At 38.0% G+C, this 25,241-nt stretch overlaps 1 protein-coding gene across 5 annotated transcripts in view; it reads right to left on the reverse strand.

The window, feature by feature from the left end:
• The window catches only part of LOC106667202 (homeobox protein homothorax), a 209,818-nt gene that overhangs the window by 7,352 nt on the left and 177,225 nt on the right, over positions 1-25,241 (reverse strand). The gene's annotated exons all lie outside the window — the stretch shown is intronic.

Genomic DNA, 25,241 nt, shown 5'->3' on the forward strand with positions numbered 1-25,241 from the left:
TGTGAGAGAAAGAGAGAAAAGAGATCCATCCTAGCCCTAGCGCAACGACCGTCTATTTTTCTTATTCCTTGAGTCTATCTATTTCACTGAATACTTCTTTAGGTGAATTGTTTTTTACGTGTTCACCTTGGACCGAATTTTGCGGTCGGAGGCCGGGAGCCATCGTTCCATGGCACAAACATGTTCCCTAAGGCAATAAGCGTGATCGCAATATAAAATAGATTCCGTTATACATACAAAAGCTTTTTTTTATCTTGTTTACGTGGAAGGTAGTTCCTAAATAACATGTCAACATTGACCTCCGTAACTCAAATTTCCGGAAAATAATAAATTATTTTCTGTTTCATTCACATTTAGCAGGCTTGGTTCAATACATGATGCGTTCTCAGTCTAAAATCAATTCTAAATAATATTCTTTTATGGTAGACATAAATGAGTCTATAACATGAGGAATTTCTAATTTGATAGTTATCGATCATCCTGGTCTGCTAACCTCACAAGCTGTATAAGTAACTATCATCACACCTCAGACTATAGGAGTAAATCTCATAATGTGGAATTTTTATTATTAATATTGTAACTATTCGATGTTTAACAATTGGAACTATCGAATTTAGATATAGTTTATTAACCCTTCATAGCCTAATATTGTCTTAGAGCAAGACGAAATTTAGCGATTTTGTTAAAGGTAGCGGGAATCTCAAGGCATTAGTGATAGAGCATTTAGATTGGCGCCAAATAAATCAGTGTAGCCAATACACGGAAAGAATGTGCAGGAACAACACTGTGCCCACCCATAACTCACGGGATTTTCTGCTAACCTTAAACAAATTTGCTAAACATTCCAAAATGGAAATTTTGGATTGGCGCAAAAAATCAGTGTTGCCAATAAACGGGCCCAAAGAAACGCTAACCTTATGGATTAGGTACATTTTAGCAAATTCGCTAAATTTGGTGTTGCCTTGCGGCAACGTTTGGGACAAAAGGGTTGAGTAAGCTAGTGTCGGTCAGAAATTGAGTACTGGATAGTTATAACGGTAAATGAACTAATTTCCAGATTATTTTTGTTGTCGGGTGTGTAAACATGTCACGCCTATCAATCAATCATTAAAGAAATCGAAATCCTCTTGAAACGTGATGACGGAATTGGAAAGAGTTAGACCTGACGAATAATATCAGCAAGTGGTCCGGTTCGTCAACAAAACGCTTATCTTGACAACTTGTAATTCTTAAGTAAATATGTAATACGGCCTTTAAATTTTCCTGTATGATAGCGTCGTAAGACTTGTACTGTCACTGTTGGACGGTTGTTAATATTTTTGTTTTCCCTTGATTTGTAAATAATTGGATTCCTTCTCCAGTTCGATGTGGGTTTGAAAGAAAACCGGCGAGAGCGATTCGAGTCGAGTAATGCGAGCGGTTGGTAGGATAAAGGGCAATTTCTTTCTGGGGTTATTACTGGGATCTCTCGGCATATAAGGTATTTTGTTTTATGGCGGCTAAGGTTTAGAGAGGTAATAGCAATTATCATATAGATAGTGGGTCGGGGCCGGAGTTATTAAACCGTCCGGTATGAGACAGTATGCAGTATAGACACGTAGTAAGGGTGGAGGTCCGAGGGTGGATCCGAACCGAAATTGGTGGCCGGGTTTTCTCGCCGCCCCCAAACCCGCCGGCCTTTCACCTTCCGACCCCTCACAAATAAATAATTTAATAGGCCCGTCCGCCTCCCGGTGAAAATTTGATGAAGACAGTTTTACCGTAATTACGTATAGGAGCCACCCCCGTCCGCTGGGAGTTCACACGGACATGGGGAAAGGCCCAGGAACGGTGTGAACTCTTTAGAAAGCCGAAATTTTTCCTATTCCACGATTTATATTCGTGAAGGATTAAATTAGCCATCCGGTGAAAAAATCCACTATCCGTTGATTTATGCACCTGCCGTAATAGCTGGTGGATTGGGCCTTTTAGGAAAAAAAACATTCTCGGGGTTATATCGGACCGAAACCGAGTTTATAAAGGGACGTCAGCGAGGCGGATGGTGAACCCAGTGGGAAGCGAACAGCAGGAGTCCCCGTTTTCTAAGGCTACGGACAGGTCCTATATAAAGTCCGACCGGATCGCAGTGGGCGTTCTCTTTCCCAGGTGGACAAAAATAAAAAACACAAATTAGCCAATCGACGACATTATAACGCAAACGTAGCAGAGTTTCGGATATAGTTCTAAACCGTAAAATATCTCTTTAAATATAAATGTGATGTTAATCGACAGCGCGTCAGGTTTATGAACGCGATCCTAAATGGACAAAGCACTTAGCGCGAGACCACCGAGACAAGTTTATGATAACATAATACGTCACAACTGCCACTAGAGGTCGCTTCAGATCGCTAGATTTATTGCTCAACTAATGCCTCACATACGATAATTTAGATAACCTCTATTGTGCAAGTTTTAACGAAGAAACCATTCGGAGAAAACGAAAAAGTGAATGTCTCCTGCATAGTCAGGGCTAAACATTAGTTTGCCCAGCTGACCACAAGGACTCCACAATTAGTAGTTTATTGTGTTTTTCGCCACTTTGAGTCTACCGGCTGCCAAATTCAATGTAAGACTCGACTTCCTCTTGCACAACCTCGACGACCCGGGACAAAGAGAATTTCCCAAGAAAACCAATTACTTACAAACAATCTTGCGTAATGAAATTTACCGTCCTATTCAAACTTAGAAAAAGTGAAGGATACAGGTAAAAATAGAAGTCCAATCGATTCCTTTATGCAATTATAAAAAAAATCATTCACCAAAAAATAATGCCCAAATGCTACTAACGGTAACTATTTAATAGAGTCCAATATATTTGATATATTTGAAAATAGGTATTTCTATGGATGAAGGTCAAAGCAAACCTTGAGGTGCTCTGGCAAAAACGTGCAAGCATTAACTTAACCTTTTCTTGCACAAAGTTGCTTCAGAGCAATGCCAACTGTAGCAGATTTGTTTACGGTTAGCAGGAAATCCAGAGAGTTTAGTACAGGCGCAATTTTGTCCCTTCCGTTTCTGTCCGTTTATTGGCAACACTGATTTATTTAGCGCCAATCTAAACTCACGGGTTTTCCCACTAACCATTAACAAAATTGCTTAAATTCGACTTGCAATAAGACAACATTAGGCCATAAATGTTAAAAATGTAAATCTTGAAACTTACGACGACCTCATTGGATACAGAAATCAAATGTACAAAATAAGAGAAGAAGGATGAATTTTTGAAACTAGTAAAATCTGTCAGGATGTAAATCAAGAGCACGTACACTAACAAGTCTATTTAAAGGTCGTTAAGGTGAGTGATATTCCGCCATCGATACTCTTGTACTTAACCCACAATACGCATATAAATACATGCTCATGAAACAGTTGACACAGGATACATCAGACACCAAATGTGGTGATACAACTAGAATCAGAAATACAGTTTCCTCGAAAAATGGAGGACCCAAAGATTCCCTGCATATCTCGAGAGCAATTCTCATATCGGGTGGCATACAGGCTTTCTATATGGAGCCAAGAAATGATACATTTCAATTTCTTTGTATGCCTGACACATACGCGGGCTTTGGTCTAAATGTGTCCGTGTGTCAATCGCGACTGCCAAAGGAGTGTCAGGTCAGGATGATCCTTCAGCGGTTTAGACTGTCTGAGCTCTTGACTCTGTTACTGTACAAATAGCCGAACAAAGTTCCTGAAGTACGATTGATAAACCATGTTTTTTTCTCCAATAAATGTATTATCTGTCAGAGTAACTCGCGGTATCGCTTTTGAACAGATTCAGTACTCAATGTTTTCCAAAATAATTTATTATTTTCTTCTACTGTTTTGTATGTGTAGGCGAGGCTGATAGAATTGGAGCGTCTCAGGACCGACAGTCTCAAATGCAAGAAAGTTAATTATGTAGTTTCTTAATACCGAAGTTGTGCTGCGGCCAAGGGAGAAAAGGATTGTGACAGAGTGCTAATCTCACTTCGCCGTGCCGGGGGTTGCGGCTTCCTCCGGAATGCGCTTGTACAAGGCAAACAATTCGAATTACTGTCATTTCGTTAGGGAAGGTCCCACCCCAGGCCTTCATATAACCTTGTGGCATTTCCAATTTATACCTCGGCTCCGTTTCCTCTCGTTCTATCTCATTCCGCTCCCGGGTCCTCCCGTCCACCGGCATCATCCTCCGCTTGGACAGAAACTGTCTGTTTCTAAGTCCTCCCCCTTTCGTATAACGAGCAATAACTCCTAACAAGAGGGCCCTCGGAACGACCTTGCCATCGACGTTCTACCGATCTTCCTACATTGTACCCGCTTTTAATATCAGCTGTTATGAGCTCAAGAAGTAAAAAAAAATTCTTTGACGCTGATCCAAACCATCGGAATCATTGAGCAAAACTTGCCCTGTTGCTTAAAACCCCGACATCGAAAACTTTCAACTCTTTTCCATGGGTCTTTCGATCTCGAAAAAAAGAAAATACAAGTTCAGGTTTTCTGCCTGATAAATATTCAATCTTACAAAGGATTATTCTGTCGCTGTAACATGTTAGGGAAGATCGTGATATTCGTCATTTACATTCGTGAAGGTTATGTTAATGATCTTATCTCTGAAATATATTCATTCTTCATTTTATCCTCTTAACAATATCGGGCCTAAAGTCTCGAAACGGGCTCTAATCAACTTAAACAAAATTACTAAGTGACTTCGCGATCCATTGAATTCGATGCGTCCTAAATTAAATTTAGTGTAATTGTCCCGTTTTTTGCTTTTTGTTCCACCGGCGTATGATCGTTTCGGATGAGCCGTTTTTAAGTCAAGCATGACCTTAAAGTTCGATCTCGCTCGCGATAACTTACAACACGAACTATGTTCAGGACCGTGTCTTTAAAATTTGTTTAAAAAAATATTTCAATTTGTTTTTACAAATTTGGATAAATTATTTGTTTCCCTAATGTTTGCCCCTTGGAGCAATTTTGTTAAAAGGTGAGCAGAAAATCCCGTGAGTTTAAATTGGCGGAAAAAACGGTGTTGCCAATACACGGGCAGAAACAGCAGGAACAACACTGCGTCCGCCCTAAATTCAATGGATTTCCTGCTATCTTAAAACAAATTTGCTAAATTTGGTATTACCCTGAGGCAAAGTTTGGCAAGAGAGAGTTAAAACTGAGCAATTATTTTATTTACTTTAGCTGAATTTGTTCAGCATTTCAGAAATCCTGTTTACAAATCTGACTTAAGTAATAACTCCTTATGATGAAGTAATTTAAGAATACTTTAGTCGTCATATTTATTAATTTCGTTACTGTCCGCCGGTGTTTGAACATCTCAGTAGCATTTCACTTTCTATTTTACAATAAGCAAAAGTGATACAGTAAAGGCAAGTTAAACAGAGCACAGTATCGTCAGTGGAATATCACAATTCAAGCACCTTTCCTGGGTAGCAATGTTTGCCGAGGGATTAAGAAAATAGGTAAAAAACAAATAGTAAATATTTATTACGCTTTTAAAGATTAGATTAGCTTTTACTGTTACACACAGTGGCAGTTAAACTTCTCCTATCTGCCTCTGCATTTATTACAATCAGATTCCTTTCATTTTATTTTCAACTTATTGCGAACTGCCGTTTTTACGACGTATAAACGTAATAAAACAAGACAGTTTTATAACTATTTTTTTCTCGTTTTGAAACGGTTGTATATTATAGGTTTCATCGGTTTGCTATTAAGGCCCATTGCACAAAATCGGTTTAAACTGAGTTTAGTACTAACCGAACTTAAAAGTTGTCTTCTTTCATTTTATCTCGAACGTAGTACAAATAATGAATCTGGTTTGAACATCATCGATCGTGGGTTAAATACAGTTCAGAATTAAGGAGCGCTCATACGTCTAATGTCGAGAAATCGTCATTAGATCGAGAAAAATGATGATGTAGACATGTAAAAATCGGCTACTTAACATTGCTCGATCTAAAAGGGCCAATGTTAGATGTTAAGTCAAATCGAATAATTATGTAGTCACATTGTTAGCCGTTAGGACGTAGGTAACAAACATGGCGGCCATGAATTTAACAGCTGTTATTTATTGAAACGTATTTTTATTTTTAAATATCCATTAATTAAATCAGACCAATACATTTCTTTTGTTAATTTCTCACCTATCCTTATATTCTCATTCATAATAGATACATCCCTTAACCTATAAGTTGTAGGCTGTTAGACGTTAGGATACAGGTTAGGTATGTCGGCACGAATTGAAGCGGGTCATTTGTTAGTACTTTTCGAGTACATAGATGCATTTTGAATGAAAGAGTTGATTAATTTTCCTTCTTATTAACTTCTGGCATCTTACAATTTAACACAAAAGAAAACCAAAACAAACAACCACGAGCCTGTCATAGGGGGCTACACCAGTCACCACGCGCAGCATTGCGGAAAAATTAAAATTTAACATGCTAAGAAAAAAGGAAGCGTTCACAATCTTTTTGTATATTTCTCTAATCCAGTTAACACAAGTTAACATCTAATAAACATCTTGAATACCCCTATAAATATAATCTTTATGCTATTGAAAATTGAACTTTTGATCAACGAATATTGAAAGCGATTTGAATTAGTTTTTACTCCCACGTTTCAATAAAAAATTAATCAACTTTTGACATGCAAAATATCGAATCGATTCTTTCACATGAGAAAGTTTTAACCGTTTATAGTGTTTCTAATCAGCAACAAGTCCGGCAATTTCTATTTCTTTTCAGCAGATATAATTCGGTGCTTTTTCTTTTGCATTTTTATTTATACTCTTCAAGTCATGTCATCATTAGACCACGAGGTTCTTCATGGAACCTTGGTTCATATTATTTAACAAGGTTCCACTAAACCCAGTTTAAACCGTGATTGCAACGGGAAGTTCCAATAGGATAGCCGTAGATGAAATCATACCAAACCAAAACCAAGGTTGGTTTCAATTTATCTGAAAAATTTGTGACAATTACTAAAATTTTTTAAAAAATTGAATCTTGGTTATTGCAATAAAACTGTGGTATAAAATTAATAATTTTCAGAAATCGTGAGATGCTGTCTGGTGTGATGTAGGTTTCAGAAAAACATTTTCTTTAAACCTTTCTTTTTTTTCTGAAACCTACATCACACCAGACCGCATCTCACGATTTCTGAAAATTATCGATTAACGGTCACTAATCACCACACATATAAAATTAATTTTTCGAGCAGTCAGCTCATTGCCTGGTTTCGATTTTTTCAAAATATATATATCACTAACGACACACACATACATTCACTCACGTACACCGCTCACCCATTCTCTATCTCTATCTCTCGCTCGGATGCTCTCTGCTACTCTTTCTTGCCTCATCGTCGTTTTATTTTCGGTTCGTGTGGCGTCGCGAGTTATTTCAGTCCGTCGAAAGGGGGAAAAAATCCCCGGCCTGCCCATGATATACTCGTACGGTGTATAGCCAGCCCCAGCCTCGGAATTCTTGTGAGTGCAACTGGCACTAGCCGAAAATAATACACGGCCCGTGTAATAAATAAGGGGCCGAACATACTCGGAAATCGGTAAATGAGAGCCTCGCCTTTTATCCTTTTATCGTAACGATTTGACGTTTAGAAGTAGTTCACTGTCAGAAAAGTAGAAACATTAAAAGGCAGAGAATGGCATTTTGCCCGATAGGTGGATTTTAAATGCCAACTTTAGAAATCTTCGTTTCAAATATAATCTTGAAGGGTTGTACTAATTTTTTGTGTGAAAAAAAACAACAATCCATTGAAGGACCGAAAGCACGATTGACGTCAATCAAGCTTGTTAAACTCTCTTTTAAAGTTTGTTGAGCCAATAAAAATTAAAAATTTTAACTCGCGCCCATTAAATAAAGATTCAATTGGCCCGCTCATCTTTAAAGACTGTTAAAATGTAAATGTAGTAGAAATGAATGACGATGGTAGGGAAAAATTGTCAAAATTCTCCCCCAGCTTCTTTTTTTTTTTTGTTCATTTCAATTCCAGAAAGGACTTATTTTTATGCAACCCTTGTGTTCGATCCAATCTCAAGGGTTTAGGCCGCCGTCCCCTTTCCTTTAAAATAAAGTCGGTGTTTGCGGTCCATTTTCTTACAGAGGTTCTCTATTCGAAGCTTTTTTCGAAAAGGTAATAAAATTACTGATCAGAGGCCGTGACGCGAGTTACAAACTACCTTCGTGAACCCCTGCAAACAAAATCCCCGTCGCATCGTGCTGATTATGATTATTTTTCGTTTTTCACTTCGAGATCAAAATTAATAGCTGTTACAAGTGAGCATACGCTTTATTAATCTGCCGTGGAAAATAATCTATATCGATAAGTTTAAGTACTACAGCGATCTGCCCCTTTCGAAAAATTCTATTCGCTTTATTGTGTTTATTTTCGTTAGCATGGTAAACGGCTAGGATCCAATACGGTTTTACTTGTGTATTCTCTAATCTATTAAGTCTGATGTAATAAAAAGACAATATGATAATCATGGTTGTCAGAGTTTTTTTTAAGTCGTCTTTTTTTTCTTTTCCGATCGGCAGTCTGCTAAATTGATTTATAATTTTTATCTAAAGTGTGATTGAGATGAAAAATTAGTGATTATTCGGAGATCGTGAGATGCGGTCTGGTGTGACGTAGGTTTTAGAAAAACATTTTCTTTATCGTGCCAACGTTTCGATCTTTAATGAGATCATCTTCAGGGCTTGGGATTTATAAACATTGTTTAAATTGTATAAATACATGTAGGAGGTGGGAAAAAAATTGGATTTATACAATGCTAGAAAATTTTAGATTAAAAGAAAAAAAATTTATACAATGCTAGAAAATTTTAGATTAAAAGAAAAAAAATTTATACAATGCTAGAAAATTTTAGATTAAAAGAAAAAAAATGAATTTATACAATGCTAGAAAATTTTAGATTAAAAAAATGAATTTATACAGTGCTAGAAAATTTTAGATAAAAAATGAATTTATACAATGCTAGAAAATTTTAAATTTAAAAAAACAAATTTATACAATGCTAAAAAATTTTAGATAAAAAATGAATTTATACAACGCTAGAAAATTTTAAATTAAAAGAAAAAAATGAATTTATACAATGCTAGAAAATTTTAGATTAAAAAAATGAATTTATATTATGTTACACAATGCTGTTTTTTTAATTAAAAAAAAATTCTACATTGTATAAATTCTATTCAATGCTAGAAAATTTTAGATTAAAAAAATACATTTCTACAACAATGTTAGAAAATTTTAGATTAAAAAATGAATTTACAATGCTACACAATGCTGCTTTTTAATCTAAAAAAAAATTTCTACATTGAATAAATTTTTTTTAATCTAAAATTTTCTAACATTGTATAATTTTTGTTTTCTTTTAATCTAAAATTTTCTAGCATTGTATAAATACATTTTTTTTCTCACCTACATGTTTTTGTAAAATTTAAACAATGTTTCTAAATCCCAGGCCCTGAAGATGATCTCAATAAAGATCGAAACGTTGGTACTATAAAGAAAATGTTTTCCTAAACCTACGCCACACCAGATCGCATCTCACGATCTCCGAATAATCATTGACTAACGGTCACCAAACACCACAATGTTGGAATTAATGTTAGGAACGAGACTCGAACCCACGATCTCCGGCTCTGTACCCCGCTACTCTAAGCACTGAGCTAGAGCGACTTCGGTACCTCGGGAGACTGACTCGTCATCTCAACCCACAACTTTTTCCAGTCCCTTTTTTCTTTTCGTGTAATCGTATTTGGATTCTCGGCGAGTGAAGTTGGTCAAGGGGAGCTGTTAGCGAAATGCAGGTACAGGTAATTATATTAGCCCGTATGTTTTAGTTGGTCCGTGGTAGTTAACCGAAATTTCATCTCAGCCACACTTTATATTAGAATTATCAATCAATTTAAATCATGCTTTGATTAACTATGATCAACGAACCGTGTAATTTGATCTCTTTAAACATCCAACTCCGACTGAACGTTACCCAACAAATATATTTGGTCAGCGTGTTCTGTCCATTATAGTACCTACGGGAGAATAATATCGAGGTGGGGTTCTCTTAGTTCTTATCCCTGAGGTTTGTTTCTAAAAGAAGTGCACGACAGGGGCTATTTTTCTCTCAAATCCATACAGGAATGACGCGTAAATGAGCGCTGTTTGTTATTTTAAAAAGGCTCCTAGGAAAATACACCCCGGGCTCAAAACATTTGTATTAAAGGGCGATGTGGAGTGCAAACAGAATGATAAACCGAGTAAACGGAACGGAATTTACACCGAGATTCCATTGTTTCACCATTATCGGCAAACGAGGTGTGTAAACTTTTTACAACGTTGTCATGACAATAAATGTCGATGGTATGAAAGCCCATGTCGGGACTGTTGTTCGCCGCGTTAGTCGGTGCTCGGCTCGGCTATGGACGTCGAACACTGGCCGCACATAACAATATCGGAAGAATTTATTGGAAGGTCGGATGTATCCCGTTCTACCCCGATACTTTCCTCCCTTACAAAACTCCCCATTGTCAATCATTTTAAACAACGTTATATTTTGCATCAACCCTTGTAAATTTAAAGTATAAAAAGGTACTCGTACGATTATGTGCCTTAGAAAATCATAAAAGAGTTTACACTAATAAAAAAATCCTCATTCGATATAAAACAAAGCATCTCTCATTTTAGTGTCATATCAAAATTAGTCATGCATTTAAAATCTTCAAAACCTGGGAAAACAACAACCAGATAGTCTCTCGAGCACCATGACAAAAGGAAATTTTGGGTAATGAAAAGGCAGACACATTGGCCAAAAGGGAAGCTGCAAGACGGCCTTGTACCTATTCTTCGGCTAATAAAAACAGAATCCTTCATCATAGAATGGATTAAAAAAAAGACAAAAGGAGAACAGGATAAACTCTAGGGGAACTACACAGTAAGCCTACGTTAAAACAATCCTTAACAAAACTGGAAAATTCTCTGTCAGAAAGGGCAAAACTCAGTGTTAGGACTACCGGTCACTGGCATCTGAGAAAACACCTACATCACATGGGCATATTCAATGATGACCCCATTTGTTGTTATGCAATGATGAGGAAGAATAGCCACCCCATATTATCTTCGCATGCGACTGCTCAATGGAGACATAACCTGGGATGACAAGAAACCCCACGAAAAGGGATTGTAAAGGACAAGTCAATGACCTGGTACTTCTTAGCAGAAGGATCGGGTCTATTGCGCAGAACTAAGAAATTAGGAAAGTACAATAAGCCAGAATGTGCAGTGATTGTCGTAGAGCAAGATGAACATTAGCAATTTTGTTAAAGGTTAATTGGAAATGCCATGAGCTTAGTGCGTTTAGTTTGGCGCTAAATAAATCAGTGTTGCCAATACACGGGCAGAAATAGCAGTAAAAACACTGCGCCCGCCCTAAACTCACTGGATTTCCTTCTATCCTTACACAAAATTGGTAAATTTGGCATTGCTCTCAAGTAACTTTATGCACATTTAAGGTCTGCCTTGAAGCAACATTGGGCAAGATAGGGTTACATAGAAATTACCCATCGTTTCAAATTTATTTTTAAGCACTGTAACCGGGCATATATTTCCGTTTTCAAATCGTTCAGTTATTGGATCCAAACAGATCGGTTCAATAATTTATAATTACTCATTATCATTAGCTGTTCACTTAAGAATTATTATCAGGATGCGAATAAAAATCAAACTGATTGAATTTTTGTCGAATGTTTGGTTAAAAAAAATTGTCGATAAATAATGGGAAAAGGAGGACCCGTAGATCAATGTTGATAAAAAACGACCTTTTAGTAATTAATTTACCTGGGTTCTGCAAAGTTGTTTAGTGTTTGTGTTAAGACAAGACGACTCTTGGTAAAAGAGAAATTTGACATATTTCATGTGCATGTCCCAGGTGGAAAGATACTTAGATTTCACGGTTCTTTTTTCCGTTCGTCGCAGGACGTATATAATTGTTTATAACCCTGTCACGATGATAAATGTCCGTTCTGGGATGGAAGGAAGGATGACGATTTTCAGGGCGTATAAAAGCCCATGTAGGTATTGTTCATTACACCAGCTAATGCTTGGTTATGGGCGTCTGAAAACCAGGCATATACGTAACAAGATTGGAAGACAAGGTTGGGGATATTTTCGTTAGGAGATATGGTCGGCAGGAAGAAGGGGGAGTGGAACAATAACCGTAGCTCTTGGTAGGATTCCCTTGTCCAGTCTCCATTACTTCTTATTTATGTTCGCCCTCTTCCCGCCAGGATCACAATTGAGTTATACCGAAGGCGAGATAAACTAGAATGCATGATCCCATGGGGTAATGACCGACTCCGTAGGGACTTCCACCCCCTCTCTAATAATAGTCACTTTACAGTCTAATTGAGTTCACGGAATCGCCATTATTCTCCTATCACAATCCCTTCCAGCTCCTATTACCACCCTCCCCTTTGGTTTTTAGTTAACCTTTATATTTTTAATTATTTATACGGTGTACAAATTTTATAAGAGCACTTAGCCCGGAAACCATCTTTCATCTCTAGCTCTCAAGCTTTGGTCATCAACTCGTATTTCATGATTTTATAGATTTTCAATTTCTATCGTTATGTAGAAAAAACATCCTCGGTTTTCCCCCCGTTCGCAGTCCAAAGGCCCAGTCGTGGAAATCTACCCCAGGTCACTTCAGCGATAGGTGACAGAAAAAATTCAAATTTGATTATTGTACAAAGTCTTTGAAAAAACTGATGTAAATAAATAGTAAATCCAGTCAGTAATTCCAGATATCTCATTGTTCAGGTTATTTCAACTTAAATAACTTTATTCCATAAAGTCTGCCATACTCTGAAATGTTAATCCTTCTGTACATTTTGTAACACCAATGGAAAGGATATTGCAGACCCTAGGAGATTTAGTTTTTATTGTAGCCTTAAGAACAAAATCATTTTGAAGATAAACTTTTAGTTTTAGTTTTCAAAATTCTGGGCTAAAGTGGCCTTTCGTCGTTTTGTAGACCGACAGACTTGCTTACAGAATGTTGCCCCCAATTAGGAGCATTAAACACATGCGCTTAATTTTTCAAAGGTCAGTTATCACCAATGTAAAAACAAACCCTGATGGATTTCTACATATGGGGAACTCTTAACCCTTTCTTGCCTAATGTTGCCTCAGGTCAACACTAAATTTAGCACATTTGCTAAAGCTTAGCTAATCCCATAGATTTAGTGATTCTTTGGGCCCTTTATTGGCAACACTGACTTTTTGGCGCCAATTTAAAATCGTCCTTGCAATCTTAATCTTCAACAAGGATTATATATTTATCGATTGTTATATTATCCAAACGTAACCTTTTTCACAACTAGTTTATAATTTAACCCTTTCTCGCCCAAAGTAGCCTCGGAGCAATGCCAACTGTACCAATTTTGTTTTAGGTTAGCAGGAAATCCTCTCAGTTTAAGGAGGGCGCAGTGTTCTTCTTGCTGTTTCTGTCCGAGTATTGGTCACACTGATGTATTTGGCGCCAATTTAAACTCACGGGAAATAATCCAAGTGTCATCAGCATAGCTAAAACATTTTCCGGAAATGTTAAGTTTGAGTAAATTCGTTGATGCAGATTTTGAAAAAGTCACTTCTTACCAGCCTTTAGGCACTCCAGTAAAGAAGAGAATTATTATTTTTTTAATTATCTGAAATGTGAAAGATATGATTTAATAAAAAAAAAAATCATAAATTTGGATTAAAATGATTGCGAATGAACGGCGTTAAAATAACAAAAGGCATTGCATATTTACGAGTTTTGTTAATATTAACATTATACATAGGTATGATACAATACATAACTCATATGTACTTTATACTTGTAGACTTTGCGGTATTGATTTTTGGTGTTGACTGGACAATTTAATAAATAGCGTGACACAAACAACCCACAGATTGGAGTTCTTCAATTTTGTTCTGCTGGGAAATTCGTCGAAGGGTTCAAAATGTAGAATACATAGTTGCGGCTTTGTTTTAAGCCGTGAAGTACCGCGGCAAGAAATATGAAGGATGTTATTTTGTAACGGCCTACCTGGCCCTCACTTTTAGCTTACTTAATGAGCGCTCGTAAATCTCGGGATCTTCTTTTTTTCTGTGACTGGCAGTTTCGGATCGATATTAAGTACTTAAATGAAAACTCCTAGGTCGTAATGATGATATATATCAACGGACGGTGTATTTTATGTAAGAAAAGCCGAGGAAAGGAATGACCGTGGAAAAAGGGGGGGGGGATTGAGGCAGGTTCGGGATACGGGGTTGAAACCGGTTATGAAAAATAACTTTTATATAGGACAGATACACGCTATGCTGCGCATAAAAAACACAGAAAAAAACAAGTAACGATTTATATTTCGAGCACATTTTCCTATTTCTCTCGGCAAAAGCCTAAACCGAGATAAGTCACGAGGGCTGAGGAAACGGCGATTGTTTCAAGAATGAAACCGGGAATTATAAAGTCTATGCGATAAAAAGGGGGTCGTCGTTCTAGCAGGTTTAAACTAGCGTTAATACCCGTACTAAAGCCATGAGAGGGTCTAATCTGCTTAGGGTCGTATCCCATTTGCATCCCTCTAGAGAGCCGACACCGACAGCCACCCCCTATTTTTCAACCGAGGTGCGACCTGGACCAGTAGAATCAGTGTGTGAGTGAAGTAATGGGCATGAGTCACTGTAAATATCTGAAGGCGGGGAGCCGCCTTGCGCCCCATTAGCTTCAGACTACCCCAGCAAACACTCATTAACCCAATATTACTTTCCATCAGGGCTTTTTATCAACAGGGGCCACAGCTACTGGTCAGTCAACACTGATAGGGCACGCTAATAACAACACACACATAAATCTCATATCTCCCATCTTCAGACTTTTTACGCGCGGAGCTTTTTAAATTTCCCCCTGCGCGTTTGAAATTTATTATCTATCCTTCTCCTGCCACGACTGATAAATTATACACACTTATAAGCTCAACCTTCCCGTGGAGTAATGATTATTTTTCAAAACCGTTTTTCATTAAAAATGGCAAGAACGAGAGTCAAGCTTATTCGTTATTATATCATTATTCGCTATTATATTTTTCATTTACAAAAGGTTATATTATGAAATGAACATCCCTTAACTTCGATACCAAACTGAGTTTAAACTAAGCTGGTGTTAAACTTAGAAACAACGTTCAAAATTTGAACGTAAAAAGTTGATCAATTTTTATTGTAATGTGGGAACAAAAACTCATTAAAATAGTTTTCAATTTTGTTGACCAAAAGTTCCATATTTAACAACACAGTTTATATTACGAAATGAACGCTTAACTCAGAACTAGGTTTAACCCATGTTCGACTTCAGTTAAAAGTTGAACTGGATTCATCATTTGTACTCTGTTCAACATAAAATAAAAAAAGGAAATTTTAAGTTCGGTTCAATACTAAACTGAGTTTAAACCAAGTTGGTGCAACTGGCCCTAAGTCATAATCTTTGATGCCCAGTTCAGTATAGGATTCTTTTTGATTTTCATCCCAGGGGATTTATATAATTTCCTATCGCTACGATTTACTGTGTACTTAATACGACGATTAGTCGAAGAAGAAGAAAAGTGGAAGTAGTTGACCGAGGCGTCAAGTAGTCGGAAATTTCGACACATAAGAAACGTCCGAGATATTGCGATTTCTGGCTCTGAGTGTAACTACAAACCTCTTTCCACCACCTCTCCGTTCTTTAAAACTCGACAAAAGACAACAATTGCGGAAAGGGGAAAAACGGGCCGTGGAGAAGGGGTGAGAGAGGCTCGGTGTAAAAAAAAATCGAGATAAAATTAATTAAAAATCTTAGATAAGTCGAAGAGGGAACTTTGAGACGAAAGAGGGAGAAGCGAGAGATAGCATGGGGTGGGAAATAGACGGGACGAGACGAAAAAGACTGATTCAAATGAAGAAGTTACAAGGAGAAATAGAAAAGTCGCACTTAATGCAGGGAAATACAAGAAAGTACTGTAGGATCAAGTAGAAACAACTTTGTAAATATTTGCTTGACAGCCACTTTGCCAGTTAAACTTCATGGCGTTTAACGTTGTCTTAGAGCAGTTGTGTTCAACATTAGCGGGAAATCTCGTGAGTTTAGAGGTAGAGTTTAGATTGGCGCTAAATAAATCAGTGTTGCCAATACACTGGCAGAAACAGCAGTGACAACACTGCGCCCGCCCTAAACTCACGGGATTTCTCGCTAATCTTTGACAAAATTACTTATGTTGGCATTGCTCCGAAGGAATTTTGGTCAAGAAAGGGCTAAATTATAAACTGAATCTGACAAACTATGTTTGGCTAATATAACAATCTATACAAGATGGTGGGGTGAAGTGCCATGTTGGAGATAGAAGATTCCAAGATGGGAGATTATTGGTGTCGAATAAATCAGTGTTGCGAATACACGAGCAGAAACACTGGACGAAATTTAAAGGCAAATGGAAAAACACTGAACAATTTCAAAGTTAACCGTGCCGCCGTACTTACAAGTAACAAACAACAAAGCATATTACGAAAGTACCTCGTTAAAACTAACATACGATCATAAATCATAAAAACAACCAGGGATTAAACAAATATTTTCAAATGGAATCGTTCGACAAACGATTAAACGATGACTGGAGAAATGGCGTGTTGGACCCAAGCCGAAAATTCACTTAAACCCGGTCCCCTCTTGTTATTCCAAGCACATATTGGCACTATTTACTGTAATAAAATAAACGAGACAGAGGAATGTTATGAACAATGCGAGGGGTAAAGGCAATCGTGTTCGGGTCGGCGCCAACTCATCAATCACTTACTTTATACTAGAAACAATTCCCGAGCTCGAGGCGGGACGTCAACATTTAATCATTCCGCTCCTACGGTTTTAACTCGCCCGATGCATATTTACATTAACGGTAGAAAAACAAACAAAATACGAGAGGGAAAATCCAACCGGCCAGTTAACTCTCTATAGACTAATGTTGTCTTAGAACAAGACGAACTTGAGCAATTTGGTTAAATGGTTAGTTGGACATCCCTCAGTTTCCATTATTCGTTGTCATGACCTCTCTTTGCATGGTTGTCCTTTTATGAGCCTGTGAGCCAAGGGGCTTCTTCTTAGAATTAGAATCCAAGGCGCGGTGCAAGGTTTAAAAACACCTCCAACTGTTGTACTCATTGCTCTAGTGACACTGACTTCTGGAGGGCAAGTTTGCTCTATCTGGTTTTTTAATTGTACTACTGTAAACTTTTTTCGGTCATAAAACGTACGGCAAACATTAAATATAATAATTAACCAAAGTGTGTTTTGAAATCTCACAAATCCGTATAAATTCCCAACCGCTAATATTTTAGAAATGGGTTAGAAAGATGAAAACTTGATAACAGGGGTATTCACGATGTAAGATGTTAACTCGTGTTAACTCGAATAGAGAAATGTCCAGTAAGATCGTGAACGCCCCCTTCTCTTTTCTTAGCATGTTAAATGTTAATTTTTCCGCAATGCTCCGGTAGAACCAAAAATAGAGCTATAACAGCCCTTGAAAGTTTGTTGTTGTTTGTTTTGGTTTTCTTTTGTGTTAAATTGTAAGATGCCAGAAGTTAATAAAAAAGGAAAATTAATCAACTCTTTCATTCAAAATGCACTCGAAAAGTAATAACAAATGACACGCTTCAATTCGTGCCGACATACCTAACTTGTATCCTAACGAATAACAGCCAACTATTTTATATGATAGGTGGATGTATCCACTATGAATGAGAGCATAAGGACAGGCCAGAAATTAACAAAAGAAATGCATTAGTCTGATTTATGTAATGCATATTTAAGAATAAAAATACGTGTAAACAAAAAAAAACAGCTGTTAACTTCGTGGCTGCCATGTTGGTTACCTACGCCCTAATGGATAGCAAAGTGACTACATTTTCGACCTAGCATGTAACATTGGCCCTGGCCTGTTAGTTCGAGTAATGTTAACTAGACGATTCTTACAAGTCTACGTCATCATTTTTGTCTTTCTAACAGGACCTAACAGAGTTAACACAAAGATCGTGAAGACCTAACCTAGTTTAACCTAATGTTTAAAAATAGGTTTGAAAGGGGGGGGGTGTTAACCATTCATTGGCTGCCTTTTCATGACACAGGCTCCGAGAAATTTCATTAAAATTGCCAGAACGAATAAGAAAATACTAATCTGAATAAATTATTCATCCCGGTTCGATCCACTGCCGAGTCACGACTCGCGGCGTAAACGCCCATCTTTTGAACTACGCCGACGAACGTACGGGGGCTCCTCATGCATATACCACTCATATGGTATTCCTTTTGTAAAGCCTAACATGATTTACATTTGATTTTCTAAGACTTGAATAGAGAAAAAAATATTTAAAAAAAAAAGCTGCCACACAATGTTTCCTCCCCCTTTCAGCACAATAAATGATGATAATCGTCCTATTGTCCACAATTGTGTCTACTAAAAGGAATACGAGAATTCGACGAAACCAAGATATGTAGAAATCTGCCTCACACGTTCGTAATTGAGTCGAGCACGGCAACTGTTCGAACTAATAATGATTTTATGTTACTTTAATTTTGGAAGGTACTGGGTCAGGAGTGTTCGGTCCTAACTACATAGTCAGAAACGATGGGGAAATAGACCAGTATCTTACAGGCTGAAATCATTGAGATTTACATAGATGAAATTGAGCAAAGGGTACAAAACCAAGAATAAAGTTATAATATTAGATAGCCAACAGCCATCAAAACTCTAAGCTCAAATATCCATAAACTAAAATGAATAATGCTGCATTGCAACGATTAAATTGATTAGCTATGCAAAAAGTCCCTCCTCCGCTGGAACCCAGGACATGTGGGAGTAGAGTCTCCACGCGAAATTTTACCACCTTGCAAGGAAAGCTGCTATACCACTGATCCTGAGACCTTCTGCGGCTTAGGGAATCAGACTTTCAATAAGAATCTTACACAAAAAGACAAAAAGAAGATGAGTAAACTGTGCACTTCATTGGACTTAACAATCCAAGCACCTAGTTGCAAATTTTGGAAGGAAACAACAAAATGCATCAACAGAAGCAGGCAAAAACTTAGAATCCGAACCAGGAGCCATAACCCTTTCTTGCCCATAGTTGCTTCAGAGCAACTTTAGCAATATTTTTTTAAGGTTGACAAGAAATCCCGTAAGTTTAGGGCGGGTGCAGTGCTATTCCTGCTGTCCCTGACAGTTTATTGTTAACTTTGCTTTACTTGGCGCCAATCTAAATCCTCCTTGGACTCTTCTATCTCTAACATTGCTCATCACTCCCACCGCTTCGTCTTGTATCGCTTGCTGTATTGGCCATAAAATTTTTTATACCCGCTTTATAATTTAACCATTACTTGCCCAAAGTTTTTTCAGAACAATGCCAACTTTAGCAATTTTGTTTACGGTCAGAAAATCCCGTGAATTTAGGGCGGTCGCAGAGTTGTTCCTGCTGTTTCTGCCCGTGTAATGGTCACATTGATTTATTCGGCGCACAACTAATCTCTCGGGACTTAAAAGCATTTCAAATAAGCGCTTTTTAAATTTTTTTGAGTTGCCGTGTTCCAAAACTGTCAGAAACTTTGTTAAACTCTTGACAGGTCGAATTTCACCCTTCTTACCAAGAGGTGAAACAAAAAGTAATGATAATAATAATAAATATATATCAGAATTGCGAAAAGGCCACGATGGCGTTAAAGAAAAGATTGGAGGAAGAACGAGAATTCCCTGTTCTCATCAATCGGAGCATGAAAAACGGCCCATCCGTATCGTTTGGAAAATGGGAAAACTATGTTTTTCGCGTGAGACTCGGGCCGAGCACGAGTACCGCATTTAAGGTAAAAGCGGCCCTTTTAAAGTTTATAGCGAGAAAACAAAAACGAATAAACGCCACAGGCTTACAATTAAGCAATTATCATATTTATGGAAATTTGCATTTTTGTAGTGGAACAACACGAAAAAATAAATGTAAACTTGTCGAAGCCTAAGTCTGTAAAGCAGTGATAAATGTTTATTTATGAGCTACTTAACCCCGGCTGATATAAATCGGACGTAGGAGTGAATTTCAATGGGGTTATATCAAAAAGCTTTCAGCTGATACGCGTAAACGAGAGTGTCTCACGCTCAAAACTCCGGCTACAACATACATTCGATTCTTGTAATCAGATAACGACTTGCTCGAAGAACACGTAACAGGGCTAAGAAAAAGCTTTTAATCTAATGGTCACGGTTTCAGAAAAACGTTTCCCTCGTATTAATTATTTCACACGGCAGTCAAAACCGCGAGCTTTCATTTCGTCGCGCGAGAGTCAATTCAATCGGACGTAAGCATTTCAACCCCCCTTTAGATTTTGCCCGGCCAGCGGAAGGGCGGAGTTTGTCTCTACGAGTAAGTCTCCACTTGTATTTGTGTAAATATTCTATTCACCCGGGGCTTGAGAGTTCCTGGACAAACTTTATCAATATCAAGTTCCGAAGTCGTTGTCTAACCTTATTGACGGTCTCAAGTTCTGAATTCCATCCCCTTAGGGATTCTTGCGGCCGAGGATCCACCCTCCCTGGCCCAACCGACTCGGCAAGTACATTTTTATAAATAATTTGATTCACGGAGTCGTTGTTAAAATTAGACGCGTTCGCCCGTGAGGACTGCGGAAACTTTTCCTCTTCTTTCTCACTCCTACTTTTTATATAATCTCGTTCTTAATTTAAGTTTGACTCTTTCTCCCCCGGCGAAGAAGTAGGGAATGGAAGGGAGAATAAACTAAATTGGGTGAGTGGCATTTTTTCAGGTCATTTCCTTGGGTTTTTATCTCTCCCCTCAGTCGTCGGTGTTTTTACCATTACGCTCTCACTGCCTACCCACCTGCCCTTGCTTTAACGTGTCATTTAGATGCAATTTCACAGCCGCGCGCCCCATCCACACCTATTTCACTTAATATCTTACCAGAATGCTCCACGATTGTTAAAGTCATCGCTTTTTAAAAACACATTCGACTTTCGAAGACCCTCACGAATCTTCCGCTACTTTTCGACCCACGAGTACACTAGTACGAAGTCTCCCCCTTAACCCTTTATGGCCCAATGTTGTGTTAAAGCAAGTACGTTAGCAATTTGGTTAGAGGTTAACGGGGAAACTCTTGAGTTTAGATTGGCGCAAAATAAACCAGTATTGCCAATACACGGGCAGAAAGAGAGTTGGAGCAACACCGCACTCGCCCTAAACTCAAGGGATTTCCTTCTTAACCTTAAACAAAATTCCTAAAATTGGCTTAGCTCTGAAATCACTTTGGGTAAGAAAGGGTGCGATTGGTGCACCCTCCCTAAACACTAGCTACCATTTAGCAAATTTACTAAATTTGCTGTTGCTCTGAGGCAATTTTGGGCAAGGATTATAAACAACGCGTTTCCAACATACAAAGTCTCTACCTAAATCGCAATTAGTTATCATTTATAAGAGAAAACCGTTACCTTTTCGAGAGTGTGGATGAAAACTATAACTTATTGAAAAGACCCAACTCTCTAGGAATCGGGGGTTAAATTTGCTCAGGGAGCCCTTGAGCGTTCCCCTGCCGTCGACCTCAGAAACGTATGCATTAGATAGTAGCTTAATATTTAACACAAGTTAGTAATGGGACAGAAGGATGATGGCCATATTGAAACTTCGCACGCACACCAGAAAATTGTGCTGTATACGGCATTGTCAAACATCCTCAGGGTTTCAAGTTCATACGACGTTCCATCATAGGACCTGGAGCATAATTTGTCGCTGGAGCACAAATTTCTTGCAGCACAGGAAGATGTGGCCAAGATCATCTGCCTCGTCGCAATAATTACATTTTGGGAAAGATCTGCAGTTTATTATGTACAGGTACGAACCGCATATGCCATGGATGGTTCATAAACGCGTGTAATAGGCTTCGGCTTTCGTAATCCCGGCCACAACAAACCAGTTTTTTTGTATTAAATATCCTTCATTGGCACGGTACAAGTTAGGGGCACAATATATTTAAATGTAAAAGCTAGCAGATGCCAAAAATAATAACAGTCTTTTTTGACGCTGTTGAGTCCAAAAATAAAATGCTTACGAATATGCCAGCCTAAGCGTAGAGGAGAATAGGGATCGGTATCTACGTCAAAAAAACACCGGTCTCGCCGATTTTGAACAATTTGTGCCGTTGCAGCCTCGGATTTGCATCCGTCGGGTTCTAGCTACGTTCAAATTTACGGGGGATAAACCACGCAGAATGGACCCAAGCCGAAAAATCCTGACGTTTCATAAATCGGATTGGTTTAGTGTCGCCGGCTGACGTCAGTCTGTATTAAATTATGTTCTCGATTCTTATTTTACACTATTTCTATACGCCTGATAAAAAAATTTAAGTGCCTCTTAAACCTCATAAACAAGGATAAGATTAATCATTAGACCATTTTCACATTTTACGCTCCCGTTTAAGAAAACAACGGATATTTTGAAGATTTGGCTTTTGAACAAAGTCGGGATAAACCTACTTAAGTGCAGAAAAACATATTAAATAGTGAGATTTCGTCTGGAGTTTGCAAGGTGATGAACCATTCCTGAAGGGTGGCCAATTCGATGGTTTCGTCAACCGATTTCTAAAGTATATTTATAGATAGATAAAAAGCTTTATTTATTTAAAAAGAAAATTAAGCCATTTTTTACCTAAAGTTGTTTCAGAGCAATGCCAACATTAGGAATTTTAATCCGTGTTTTTTAGTTAGTCCTATTTAGCCAAATTAATAATTTAAACCGATTTATGACTTTTATGTAAAGTGTGGTTGAGATAAAAAATTAGTATCACGAACGGAATTTTTTTTATCTCAACCACACTGCATACAAATTATAAATCATTTCAGCAATTTTGTTTAAGGTTAGCAGGAAATACTCTGAGGTTAGGGGGGCGCAGTGTTGTTCCTGTTGTTTCTTGTTTCTGCCCGTCTATTGGCTACACTGACTTATTTGGCGCCAATTTAAATCCGCGGTATTTCCCGCCAAACATAAACCAAATTGCTAAATTGATTTATAATTTTTATATAGTGTGGTTGATCTGAAAAAAAAATACAGCTCGTGACACTAATTGTTCATCTCAACTACTCTTTACATAAAAATTATAAATTAGTTTAAATCGCTCTATCATTAAACTCACGGAATATCACGTTAACCTTTAACAAAATTAATAAAAATTCATCTAAAACAACATTAGGCCATAAAGGGTTAAATGCGAATATCAAACAAAACGTTGAAGGTTCTAAAGACAATGATTATTCAACGGTCTTGTCTATGAGTGGTGTTTTTTTAGAAATAAATAATAATACACTGATAATTAAATTCAGAAACTGGTGTAATATAATCTCTTGAGGTGAAAACAAAACAGTTTCAGATTTTCCCAATCGATAATCAAACTAGCCCACCCGAAATGTCAGAACGTACAGTGGCTATAGACTAATTACTAATATTAATATGAGCTGTAACAACTATTGTGAGATGCCTCCATGAGTTCTGCGGGTTGGTGAACGGAAATTCTTGTAGTTTTACTTGTTTGAATATATTCTCGCACTGTCAGACATGTTTCCATGAACAGTCACATAATATAAATTCACCCCAAATTACCCAAACCTACAAGTGTGTGACCACAGAGTGGCACAGAGAGTATAGTGTATTGTACATAGCGTTACAGTCGTTGGCAATGTTGGAACTGAGTGTTCAAAAAACGTGAAATCATTCAAAAAAATTATATCAATTTGTAGACATCTGTAAGACTGTTTTGCCCTGATGACCTTAAAATAGGTCGAAAGCTTGGCAGACTTGACCATACCACCGAGAGTATCACAGAGAATAATAGGCAGAAGAAATGAATGAAAAAGGCCAAACTAAATGAAATGTGCTGAGGCTTTCCTTGTATTGACAGGTATTTGGATCCAAAATGGCCAAATTGTAAACGAAAAGCTCTCCTTGAACTTAACAAGGAACGTAAAAATTCTGAAATGAAATACACAGACCAACCACTGACGTTTACTTCTTAGATTTGGGTGATTTTTGCAAAACGTAATTGACACAAATATTCAGTAGCCTCCCCCCCCGGGTTACACGTTGGTTGAGATTCAAATTGTAATTCGTTTCTGTCTTGGTTTTCTACCAGTGGACCCACCACCACCGGGTGGTGGGCGTCCGTTTCCATCCAAATCCAAGTAGAAGCCGTGGCCCCCGTAGTCAACTTATAAACAATTAAGCGGTGTTGGAAGCTTTTTCTATCTCTGCCCTCTCGCTCGCACCCTCTCCCGGTTCCCAATTGGGGAAGAGGAAGGAGAAAGAAATGTTAGATAGATCTAAGGCAGGGGTGGGTAGGGTATGGAAATTCAGGGTATATATCATTGCGGGCTGACAGGGCAATTTCTGTTATCACGAGCCATTGGGGGGAGAGGGCCTATTCCCCTTCTACGCCCCGACGGCGGCCCCCCTTCGAATCCTAACCACCGCCTCCGCCTCCTCCTCCTCTTCGTCAACATTTACCCTATCCTTATCATTAGCGGTAAAAAATTGCTAGCAACAGAAGAAAAATTACTCAACCCCTCCTCTTGGGCAATTGTCAAAGAGGACAAAATTGACATTATTTAAATAACAAAAAATTTTGCACTGGAAGTGCGAAGCAAGTCAATACTTTATATATTTATGCTTAATTGGCACTTTGAACATGTTGTTACTTGCCTGCCCTATACATATCTTATTTTTTGAATGTGAACTTTCACAACCGACATCGTGATTCTTCATATAACAATTCTCAGTAACATGTTGTTACGAGTTAAGAAAGTAGAAAATTAAGAAAACTACTAAATCACACAAAACCACCGGTGAAGATAGAGGAGTAGCGAAACGCATTTGGCAGATCAAAAACAGCTAGGATAGGCGGAGCAGGACCGCACAAAACCACCGGTGAAGATGGAGAAACTGCGAAATGCGTTTGGCAGGCCAAAACAGCGAGGAAAAGCGGTCCAGAATCACACAAAACTAGAGATTTCTGTAACAAATTGCGTATTTTCATTTTGCCTCGGTCGTGCGAGTCTGAAGGCTTGGACGCAATCCGG

This window comes from Cimex lectularius, unplaced genomic scaffold (genome assembly GCF_000648675.2).
Source record: "Cimex lectularius strain Harlan isolate CLEC.00 unplaced genomic scaffold, Clec_2.1 scaffold27, whole genome shotgun sequence".
Taxonomy (NCBI): domain Eukaryota; kingdom Metazoa; phylum Arthropoda; class Insecta; order Hemiptera; family Cimicidae; genus Cimex; species Cimex lectularius.